Below are 12,478 nucleotides of genomic sequence, written 5' to 3'. Positions count from 1 at the left end.
AGATGGATTACAAGCCTCTCCCATAGGTGACAGCCAAGCCAAGATGACTAGGGCCTTCTTGCTATACCTCCTAAGGGCATATCTCTTCACCAATGGAGGATAGACGGTGTCCTTGAGGTGGTTGGCCATTTTTCATGACTTCAAGAGGGGTCGGGATGCCAATTAAGGGTAGGTGTGTATTGCCTATTTGTACTACTCCCTAGACATGCTCAACCGGGGGACCTCGCACCAGCTAGTGGGGTCTTAGAAGCTCTTGGAGGTTAGTTTCTTTTCCCTTTCTTTTGTAGCTCTTGTACCTCTCATTTGTATGCCATTTAGGCTAAACTGTGCATCATGGTCTTGCTACTACATTCCTATTTCCATCTTGCGAAATATCATCTTACAAACTGTTCAAACCTGTTCATATCTGTTTCTTGTAAATTGTCATCTTGTAAACATTCATCCTGCAAACTATCATCTTGCATACTGTCATCTTACAAACTATTATCTTGTAAACTGTCATTTTGTAAACTGTATCCATTCTTTCTTTTCAGCGTTGGGCCATTTAATACAGTCTCATTACCCGTGGTGCGAATGTGGATCTAAAGAGCTTCTCCTCGGTCAAGGCCCATTTTGATGGGCTATCTTCTAATGAGGTGAGTTAGGAATTCATGCCTCTCATTATTTCCCTTGCATGTCTCTTAGGGTTTTCATCTCTTAACCCTATGTGCTATTACAGGTTATTTGGAGTCCTTGGGTGGGTGCCTGTCCTGTTGCGAACCCAAACTTGGAGGCTACTGACATTGTCATTTTTGGGATTACTTAGCCCTTCGAGGAGGTTGGCTTGAGGGTGCTCTACTAGGCGGAGAGGGTACGCTACCAGTTGGTGGGTGAGGATGCCCCACAGGTCCTGATGGACCTTCCAATGTTTATGCATGCCTCGCTTTCCATGACAGATACGGAATACTAGTTGTGGAGGAGTGGCATCCCCTATATCCAGCGGGTTTTAGATGAGCTAGATACGAGGAGTTCAATGATACCTATCTCATGCCTTCTCTTACTCCTACGGTATATGCTCTTTCTCTTCTCATTCATTTCCATTCTTTCTTTGCATTGCTTCGCACAATGATGTTCACATTGGATACTTGTGTTAGGCTGGTCTTGCTATTGGTGCTCCCTTCAACCCTCCTCGCTTACCATTGTCGGTCTATGTCTATGGTCCTGATGACTTTGCTCATGAGCGTCTGATGGGCCGTAACATAAATGTCATAGGCTACCCTTTCCCTGAAGGTACCCGAGCGGTGAGGTCTCCCTCATTCTTGTTTTATTCCCTTTCCATTATTACATCCCAACACTTGTTCTAACACTTTTCCTTCAAAATTTAGCCCACTGTTTAGGAGCATGAGGAGCTAGTTGGGCTTATGAGGAACCTCAAGTTGGAGATGACAGATTACTCTCAGCAGATTTATGGTCCTAGAAGGTTGGCATGCCCAGGTGGTTATGATGATGATGATGATGGTGGTGGTGGTGGTGGTGATGGTGATGGTGATGGTGATTTAGAGGAGACTCCTAGCTTTCAGCCGAGGAAGAGGAGCTTCTGGTGATCCTGCAATTCAGACAGACAGACATAAACACATACATACAACATAGTTTTCTTTTATTTTTTATTTTTTATTAGCATGTATTTATACATTCTATCTTTTATTTGAGACATTGGATTGTATTTAAGAATATCTTTCACATTTATGCTTTTAATTTAGGACATGTACTTAATTTACAACTTATAAGGATAATTGCACAATTCTTATGCAATTTCACTTTTCTTGATCTTGATGCTTGAAAATCTGAGATTGAGTGTGCCTTGAGTAGTCCCCTAGGTTTTAGGAATCATGAGAGAGGTTTTGGTGGAGGAATCACACTCCAAATAGGAAAAGAACTTCGGCTCTGCCTCTCTTCGTGCGTACAAGTACGCTCTCCTGTGTATGCAGGTCTTGACTATGCATACACAACTTTGACCCTGTGCACATGTGCCGTAGTTCAGAAAAACCTTAGCCGCCCTACTAAGGTATAAAATAGCCGTTGGGGGCCTCCAAACCCTCATCAAACGTATTTTAAGCTCAGAAAGCACCCTCTAAGGCTTTCCAATGGCATAATTCTCTCCTTTAGAAGTCTCAACATGGATCAAGAAGCTTAGCCCTAGTTTCAAGGAGGCTCTTGTTCCTTTCAGTCTCTCTTGCATCTTTCCCTATCACCAAATCAAGGTGGATGAACCTCTCCTTCGTGTTATTACCAACTTTTGGATTCCCTTTCAGCATTTTTTTCACTTCAATGGTGTGGAGATATGTCCCACCCTTGAGGAATTTAGTGCAATCATGGGTGAGCTCAAAGTTACCACTCTTATCTTTCCTACCATCAGTGGGGATCTTTTTGTCCTAGTCCAAGCTCTTTTGGGTGTCTCTTTTGACACAACACGACATTGGTGCATGTTTGACAAGTTGAACATCCGTTTAATTTTTGCATACTTCTCTCAGTTAACTATTCCTGTGACTGGTAGGCCACGTTCCTACGATCTTAATGCTTTCCGTTTATGTATCCTTGGAAGATACTTCTTGGTGAAAAGAACGAGTCACCTTGATTCAAGAATGTGCTTAGTGGTAAGCGATCTAAGAAATGGGAACCCTGCAGGCATGATTTTGGATGAAACTCTCAATGGCTCGGACGCTGTTCATAGGGAGGAAGCAAACTTTTTTGCGGGGAGCCTTCTCCTCCTTCAAGTACAATCCCTAATTTTTGTTATCTCTTTTTTTCTTCTCTTCTTCTTCTTCTTCATTTTTTTTTTTTTTTCACTCATGCTTTCTTTTTTCTTTTCTTTTTCTCCTCCCTCTTCTTTTTTAGGTATGGCTATATGAGAGGATTCAATTGATCCATCCCCCTACTGTTCCTCCTAGTCAATATCTCCCCAAGCACTATCGTGACCATAGGCCCAAGTGCGCCAAGATGAGTTTTGATGAGTTTTGATGAGTTCACTGAGTTCATGAAGCACATTGATGTCATAGATATTCAATGTGTGGTGGAATGGTGGTGTATTTCAGGCATGGTTAACCGCATCTTCAAAGACAACTGTGTTCCTTTGGTTGGGCTTTGCCATTGCTCTTACTACTCCACATGTCGTATTGCAAGGCAATTTGGTGATTGCCAAGGCGCTCCTAGTGATGATGGTTCCTTCCATACCTTGGCTTTTATTGATATGATCTTGGGCAGAATCCGTGAGTCTTGGCCAGGATAAAAGGTGATCAAAGGCATCTATTTTCCTCGATTCCTTCATCCTACTTCAAGTTACAAAGCTTGGCTAAAGGCTGACATGAAATGGGTTCCCATAGATGAAAAAGCTTAAAAGAAGTCCAACAAAAGTAAGAGGACTCACTGACCATCTTGATATGCCCCAAATTTTACTTTTCTGCACTTTATGATTCTCATGTCTTTTCCTTTTGAATTTAATAAAGGATTGGAATGTTCCAAATCCCCTATGAAATAATTTGTTATCTTTTAATTTGAGCAATAAGAGAACCGTCTATTTATTATCTTCGCTTATTGTCATTATTTTTTTTTTCTTTTCTTTTTTCCATGTCATGTAATTTTTGCCCATAACATCCATATAGGAATTTTCGCCATGCCCATGGTCTTTTCCCCTATCTTTTGCCTAGACTACACTTTCGGGTTTTCAATCTAGCGAGGTTCTTTTGCCTTAATTTTAGCCTAGGCCACCCTTTTGGGTTTTCAGCCTAGCAGGCTTTTTTATTTTTAAATGTTATATCTTTGAAGACTATCCATGTTGATAGGGCGAAGCATCTTTTCCCCATCTAAATCTGTAATTCTTGTAGAACCTCATGACATGACTTTCTTGATGATAAAAGGCCTAGACCATCTTGGCTTCATCTTCCCCCTTGGATAAAAAGTTTCATCTCTAAGTACTTTTAGGACAAAGTCCCTTTCCTTAAGGTTTCAGGGTTTCACTTTTTTGTTGACTGCTCTAGCAATCCTCTTCTAGTACCCTTGTGCATGGTATTGTGCCCTACCTCTATTCTCATCTATCAAAGCCAACTGCTCATATCTTTCTTTTATTCAGTCTTCCTCCAGGACCGATGGCCAAGGCATCTGCAAACTGATTCTAAGCCCTAAGGATGATAGTGTATTCGATCTTATTAAAGGTTTTGGTCAAATCCTCTAAATATTGTTGATAAGGCTTCAAATGTTCTTCCTTTACCTTCCACAATTTTTGTGCCAAAGCTATAACCAAAGTTGAATCTCCAAATATATCTGCTTCTTTTACCCCCAATTCTCGAAGAGCTTCCATTCTGGCAATGCAAGCTTCATATTCTGCCATGTTATTAGCGCCTCAAAATTCAATTTGATTGTCAAAGGTACATGAGATTCATCGGGGGTGATCAAAAGTACTTCTATCACATTCCCATATTGGTTCACGACTCCATCAAAATACATTTTCCATGTCCCTAGTTCGATATCTAAAATGTCCTCATTCGGAAAATCTTATTTTCCATCATCTCCTTCTATAGGGTTCTCAGCACAGAAATTTGACATTGCGCTCCCTTTAATCGTTTTTCTTGCCACATACTTCAAATCAAACTCTGCAAATAGGATCAACCATCTTGAAAATCTCCCACTCAAATTGGGTTTCTCAAATAAGTACTTCAATGGGTCCATTTTGGCTACTATCCATATCTAGAATTGTAGGATGATGTGTCTCAACTTATGTACGGTCCACACGAGTGCAAAACATGACTTCTCTATGGGGGTGTATCTAGTCTCATAATCATGAAATATTTAGCTTAAATAATACACTACCCTCTCATTATTTTGATTGTCTTCTTGTGTAATCATGCTCTCAACTGCATCTCCTATAATAGAGAGGTATAATAGTAATGGCTTCTCGTGCTATGGAGGCATTAGGATGGGTTGATGAAGGAGGTATTCTTTGATAAGTTTAAAGACATTTTGACATGCATGTGGTTCATTCTTCGTTAGGAGCTTGAAGATGGGCTCACAAGTGGAGGTAAGTTTGGCAATGAATCGATTGATGTATGGTAGTTGACCTAGGAATCCCCATATTTCTTTCTCACTCTTAGGTGGAGGCATCTCCAATGTGGCTTTATCACTTACTAAAAAGCCTAGCAATTTTCTAGCTGTCACTCCGAAGGTACACTTTTAGGGATTCAACCTTAATCTATATTCTTTAATCCTTTTGAAGAACTTTCTCAAGTTAATAATGTGACCCCCTCTATCCTTGGATTTCACGATTATGTCATCACCATGCACTTTAACCTCATTGTGCATCATGTCATGTAACAAGGCTGTGGCCATCCTTTGGTAAGTTACTCCCACATTCTTGAGCCCAAACAGCATCACCGTGTAGCAATAGATTCCCCATTTTATGGTGAAAGTGGTCTTAGTCATATCCTCAGGAGCCATCCCAATTTGGTTATATCTTGAGAAACCATCCATGAAAGACATCAAGGCACTATTGGCCATATTATCCACTGGTACATCTATATGGGAAAGAGGGAAATCATCTTTAGGGCAAGCTTTATTCAAATCCCTGAAACCCCCGCACATTCTTACTTTTCCATCATTCTTTGGTACGGGCACAACATTCGCTATCCACTCGGCTTAGTGCACAGGTTTAATGAACCTTACTTTCAATTTCTTAGTGAACTCTTCTTTGATCTTTAGAAGCCATTTGGTTCTCATACATATCAACTTTTGCTTAACAGGTACCACGTGAGCATAAGTATCAATGTGGTGCTAAGCTATCTCGAGGTCAATGCTGGCATATCTTCATAGGACCATGCAAACACTTCTTGAAATTTTGTGAGAAGCTTTTTGAGATCTTTTCTTTCTTTTTCATTTAGGGTTAAGCCAATTTTAATTAAACGTGGATTCTCATCATTGCCCAAATTAAGAGTTTCAAAAGTTGGTTCCATAGGTTCAATTTTCCTTTCCAAGTTTTTGTTAATTTCATTTTCAAATTCATTAGAATCATTTAAGTGCAGTATTTCAGTATTATGGGACACATCAAAATAAGCCAAATAAAAATTTATCTCACTGAAAATGTTAAAAAGTACATTGAGACTTGCATTACAAAATTTCTTTCCCTAATTCTTATAGAACCCAACCCAAGTCCAATTATTGAGGTACCCCTTGATGAATTCTTTCTTTCTTTTTCTTTAGGGTGCATTGCTTTCCTTCTCGTCTTCCTCTTTGAATAAAGTCTTCAATTTAGTGGACTAGTCTTCATCTTTTAAAGGTTCCCACATGCGTATAGATTCGGATATGTCATACAGAAGTTCACCTTCATTGGAGAAATTTCCTCCTGGCTCATCGAGACACTAGTCACCATCGTCTTCACTCCAATAGCTAATTACTCCTTCATCTCCTTCCTCCCGTTCATCTTAGGTTAGCACAAGGTATTGATCATCGTCGAAGGAAGGGTCCATGTCGCATTCAATCAAGAAGCGAGCTGGGGTAACTTGAGTTGCTCCTGCCGTTGAGGTCCATTTTGGCTAGTCATGTTCCTCCCATGATCCCACATTTCCTAATTCAAAGAAATCATTGACGTGCACCCTTTTCAAGGTCCATGGTCCGAGAGTACTCCTTAATTTCGGCGTGAATTTTGGTAGAAGAAGGCGGACCTTTCCTTCAGTCATCATTTGATCAATATCTTCTTGAGTCAAACTCTCAAACATCATGGTACATGGAAAACTGAGAGGGTCCAACAAGTTATAGTAAATACATGCCCAAGTAAAGAGTTCTCTTTAAATGTTCTTGTAAAGTCTTTAAGTCCATTTTAATGAAGGCTCAATTACAAAATCACTTCCTTTCCTCTCATGAACTTTGCCCCTAGTTTCATTTGGGCTCTAGTCCATTTACAACAATGCTCTCATCTTACTCTCATGGGCTTTCATTAGAATGTACTTGGAGATTTTCACCCCTTTGTCTCAAATATGGGCTTACAATGTATCCGTCACCTTTGGGCTCTTCCTTCTCATTTCATTATCATCATTTTTTTTTTTTTTGAAGTAGCCTTCTAGCTAGAATATATTGTAGCCTTTCTCTTAAAGTTCAAGAATTTCTTATCATTTTGGGCCTAGGCATACAATAAGGAAGCCCAAGATTAGGGAATTTCATTTTGACTTTGTGGAATGCTGGATGCTAAGTCCATGGCATACTTGTTACCTTAAGTCCAAGGTTCTTTTTTCAAAAAGGCCTTTTGATTTGGGCTTATGATAGCAATTAGGCTATGGTCTTATGAACATTTCAAGTTAAGATATACCTTCAGACTTTAGGATAAGCCTCTTATATGTGAGAATCTTTTTTCTTTTATCCCAACACGTCTTAGGGCATTCCATAACTTTGGGTCATCCTTCAATTTTAAGTCTTTTATTTGTCCTTTAGAATTAGGTGAGTACAAGATATATGGTTGAACAAACAAGAGATATAAAGGGTACCCTCTTTTGATGGGATCTAGGATCTTTCTATGTGTGGGTAGGTTCCTTAGAACTAAAGGGATAGATAAGTAGGTCACTCACAACTAGGTGGGCCATGATTTGAACCGATGGCTTAAATGGACCTTTGTGGATTGGTGGCAAACTGTTAATGTACTCAAAGCCCATCATAGGCAATGGCACATATTGTGAGTTGGTGGGATGAATTTTGAAAGACTTCGGCCCGAATGGAGCGTACTTATCTTCCCACTCATCACTAACCAAGGTAAAGGGACAAAAAAACCAAGCGAAGTGTGTGCAAACAAGTATTGAACAAGCATTTATTAAGATTAAGAAATAGGACACATTGGAATCGAACTTTCTATCCCCAGCGGAGTCGCCACTATGGGCGCAACGCGCGATTGGCCCGCCTTTAATAGGGAGTACGCCTTGGTCAAATGGACCGAGGCGGAGAAAACACAAGGAGTTGCCACCTAGTTTTATGGTCTAGGAACCATGAATATAATGCTCTTACATGGAAGAACTAGTTTTACTACCAGAGTATGGATTCAGAGTTTAAGTACAATCTTCGAAAGGTGTTAGGCACCCAAAACTGCCCGACCCGTGGGTCGGCTTCCACTCAGTGTGTCCTACATTTTAATCCTATTTGTTAGAAATTGAGCTAGTTTTGACCCAACCCATAAACCATGGCCCATGGATCGTCCACATGGGTTATCTAATAAGTAAGTTTAAATTTAAACTAACTGATATTGGTATGAGTTATCAATATCAGTAGTAGAGTAATTTAAACTTAACAAATATTGATATGAGTTATCAATATCAGTAGTGGAGTAATTTAAACTTAACAGATGGGATCTTTTAGAGATCACATATATCTGATAGTAAGTGAATCTCTACTAGTATTTAAAATACTCCTACATCAGTCAGATTAATAAGAGATACAGTGAGTGAACATACGTATAGTTTTTTAGTGCTCTCTCAAAATAAGCCATCTCTCTAGAACACCATCTACTGTTCCCTAGAATTTGGAGTGTGGGAATTAGGAGAGACTCTAGTAGCCTCTCCTGCAACTTGGAGGTGTTCCACAAAGGAGATCGTGAGGAGTTAGTAAAGCAAGCAAAGAACAAGATCCAGCAATTTGGTGATCAGTTCCACCAAAGGTATGTGTCTATATGACCTCTAGTAAAGTATATAATTATTCAACATTGGTATCAAAGCCATTTTATGCTTGTTTTCGTTCTTAAATGATGCCATGATCTCTGATATATGTAATCCTATATGCATGCTAAAATTAAAAGTTTAAGTACTTTTTAATTTTCAAATCTGTAATTTTTAGAAGCTTGTTATGGAATATAGAGAGAGAAATAAAAAGCTGTAATTTTTTGAATGTTTACATGTAATCCGAAAAACTGTTGTGATCGATGAACAGTAAAAGAGAATACATTTTTCACTCATTTAAAATTGTCTTGTAGTAGTTTACCATGCGTGTACCACTCTGCTTAGTGCGTGACTAGTTATCCATAAATTAAAGCGACGAGCCCCACATTGGTGACTTGGTGTATTAGTTACACACAAATTCTTATACTTGTTGTTTCCTTCAACAAGGAAACTGTGCAATGAAATAAGCCACACGTTGAGTGGCTATGTGAATCTGACACTATTATTTACAAATGCTATGTAGATTTGTTTACAGTAGTTTACAAAGGATAACTTTGTAAGATATGGATTTTGTAGTTATTGCTTACGTAGCAATAACTTATAAGTTATAACAATACAGAAAATTATATGAAAATCAAATGTTATAACATGCATAGTGGGTTTCTTATTATATTATAAAAGTTCTTGTTTATGAGACCTCTTTTTCTAGTATGACATATATTTAATACATGTAATTGTGATGGCAATTTTTTTTTTTTTTTTTTTTAACTGTGATGTTAAAATAAAATTGTGAAAATATGAGAAAATTGTGAAATTAGTTTTCTAATTTTTTGTTTAATTATGCATGGAATTTATTTAATTTTTGAATTAATTTATGATGTCTTTTTAACATATTGTGATATGATTGAATTGATATTATATGAATGCATTGATGAATTTGTGTCCAAAGGGTTTATGAGACTCTTTGGCTCATCTCTATAGTTAGAGATTGTATTTGTAATTTATGCAACATGTATATTTTTATTTATTGTTATTATGGATGGATAAGACAATTTTTGAAATTATTTGGTAACGTGGCAGCCCCAATTTTTTTAATTACAAATAGAATCTTTGTAGTAGGGTACTTGAATATGTAATTTTTTGGGCCAATTTTTTTGGCAATTTAATTTAAGGCTATGTAATTTAATTTTGGAAGCCATGTAAGGGGATGTGTTTCACGGTTACCTATAATTTTAAAATTTTGTCTTAGCATGTTGTATGAAATTACCAATAGGGCTTATAGTGGAGCCCATGCACAATGTGTTGTGCACAAAGATGTATGGACACATGTTATATGTATGATTTAATATGTGGATGGTGTGATGTTTTATTCTTCACAAAATTTTATTTAAAATCAATTAGATGTGTTATTCCAATTTACATAGTGAGAGATGATTATGAGCTTAGCGAAATTTTCAATCTCACTATGTAGAAAGGAATATCTTGGTCTAGTTGGATTTTGGAAATAAAATTTAAAAATGTATGTGCTAATGTCAACTTGTGTAATGAATGTAGTTGTTAGGGACATATTTATGTAATTGGCTAATCCATTAACAAAATGCACTTTAGTTGTAATTGGGTAGATCTAGGATGTGTTTAGTACTTCAAGAAACAAGTGTTCAAGTTTAGTATTGAAATCATGCAAATTTGACCAAGAAACAAATGAAGAATGTGCTACTCATTAAAGCTCACAAAAGTCTCAACAGAATCCTTTCTATCGAGAATTACTGTTGAACCTCGATAGAAGCTCGACATAGGCTATATCTATTGAGAATTACGAAATCAGGTTTTCCAGTTCTGGTTACACGCATATCCTTGAGTATTTGTGTAGGGTTTCTTTTCTCATAACCCTAGACATATATAGGGATTATTTTAAGAGCCGTCACAAGGTGATGCAAAGTGAGAATACACGCATATTGTGACCGGAGACAAAAATTTGCTCTAGTTCATCATATTCTTTGTAGAAGCTACTGTGTCTTTACACCAAGGGTTTAATGACCAAGGAGCTTCCTGATCTTCATTGTTGATGAACTGAAGAACTTTGCAACTAACATCTTCCTCAAGTTGGTGTGTTGGTCATGTACTGGGTTTCGTACATCATTGGTTACTCACGTACTAGGATTCGTGCATTAAATGGAGAGATTGCTGCTACAATACAAGTCCAATTAGGTATTGGGGTAAGGGTTCAACTATAGGTTAGTATTGAGTACTAGGATTCCTTTTACTTATAACCTCTTGTGATTGATAATAGTGGATTCTCAAGAGTGGTGACCTTAAATTCACCCGGTGAGGTTTTACCTCGATGGTTTTCCCTATTCGTAAACAAATCATTTGTGTCAATTTTTTTTTCGCTGCATTTAGTTATTTGGTGATTTGTTTGTGCTACCACACTATTGCATGTTAAATTGACTTAATTAATTAATTTGGATAATTAATTAGTTAATTTGCCAAAGGGGTCAATCCATTTTTGCCTTATCAAGTGGTATCAGAGTAGGCACACTCTGATTAGGTTTAATCTTTGATGTGTGATCCATTGACCCCTGTTTGTCATGGATAAAGGACAGTCTCTTATTATACCTCCTTTATTTGATGGCACTAACTATGCATACTGAAGAGTAGGCATGAGAGCTTTCTTGTAGTCTTTAGATGAGAAGGTGTGGCAAGTTGTGGAGATTGGCTGGACTAAGCCAAAGGAAGCGTTGGCTGATTGGGATGTGGTCAAGATTAAAGCAGCAAACTTCAACAGCATAGCATTGAATGCCCTATTCAGTGCGGTGACCAATAAGGAGTTCAAGAAGATATCCTCAACTAAAACTGCTAAGGAAGCATGGACCATCCTCCAGACAACTTATGAAAGGACTAAGGCTGTTAAGGATTCAAAGCTCCAAAGGCTCATTACTAGCTTTGAGGAGATAAGGATGGAAGAGGATGAGTCATTTGATGAGTTCTATGCCAAGCTAAAGGACATAGTCAACTCAGCATTTAATCTTAGAGAACAGATTCCCGAACCCAAGATTGTTAGAAAGGTGCTCAGATATCTGCCTGAGAGATTCCATGCCAAGATCACTGCCATTGAAGAATCAAACGATATTGACAAGATCCCTTTGACGAAGCTGGTTGGAAACTTGCAAACCTATGAATTGGGTTTGACTAGAATTGGGAAAGGAAGCAAAAGTAAAAGCATAGCGCTGCAGGCCAAAAGTAACGAGACTGATGAGTCTTCAGATGATGAAGATTCCAAGATGAAGTCTTACATCACTAGGCAGTTCAAGAAGTTCATAAAGAATGCCAATGCGAAAGGATTTGATGAGGACCGTAAGCAATCCAATTCTTCTCAATTCAAAAGCCAAGACAGAGGAAAAAAGGATGCCAAGGATGGCGGTCAGTACACTATTCCCTTCGAACCAAATTGCTTCGGATGTCAAGGTTTTAGACACATAAAACAAGAATGTCCAACATATCTCAAGTCAATTGGGAAAAGCAAGACTCTTTCTGCTACCTTGAGTGATACTGAGCCTGAGATTGAGTCAGACGGCAGTGATGACGAGGGAATCTTGAATGCTTTCACTACCACAGTGGATCCTACTGAGGGGATCGTAGAAGCAGTGGATGAAGAAGAGGACTTGTTGGAGTCTAAGTTTGAGAAAATTGATGAATAAGATGACATCCATACAACCTAGGCTAAGTTGTACAAGGTTTCCGAGAAACATGAAAAATTGTATAGGCTAGCCACCAAGAAGTTGAGTGATGTGGAGCTAGATCGAGAAGAGCTCTCTACAAGG

This window comes from Quercus robur, chromosome 8, assembly GCF_932294415.1.
Source record: "Quercus robur chromosome 8, dhQueRobu3.1, whole genome shotgun sequence".
Classification (NCBI taxonomy): Eukaryota; Viridiplantae; Streptophyta; class Magnoliopsida; order Fagales; family Fagaceae; genus Quercus; species Quercus robur.
Note: the sequence above shows the minus strand (reverse complement) of the source record.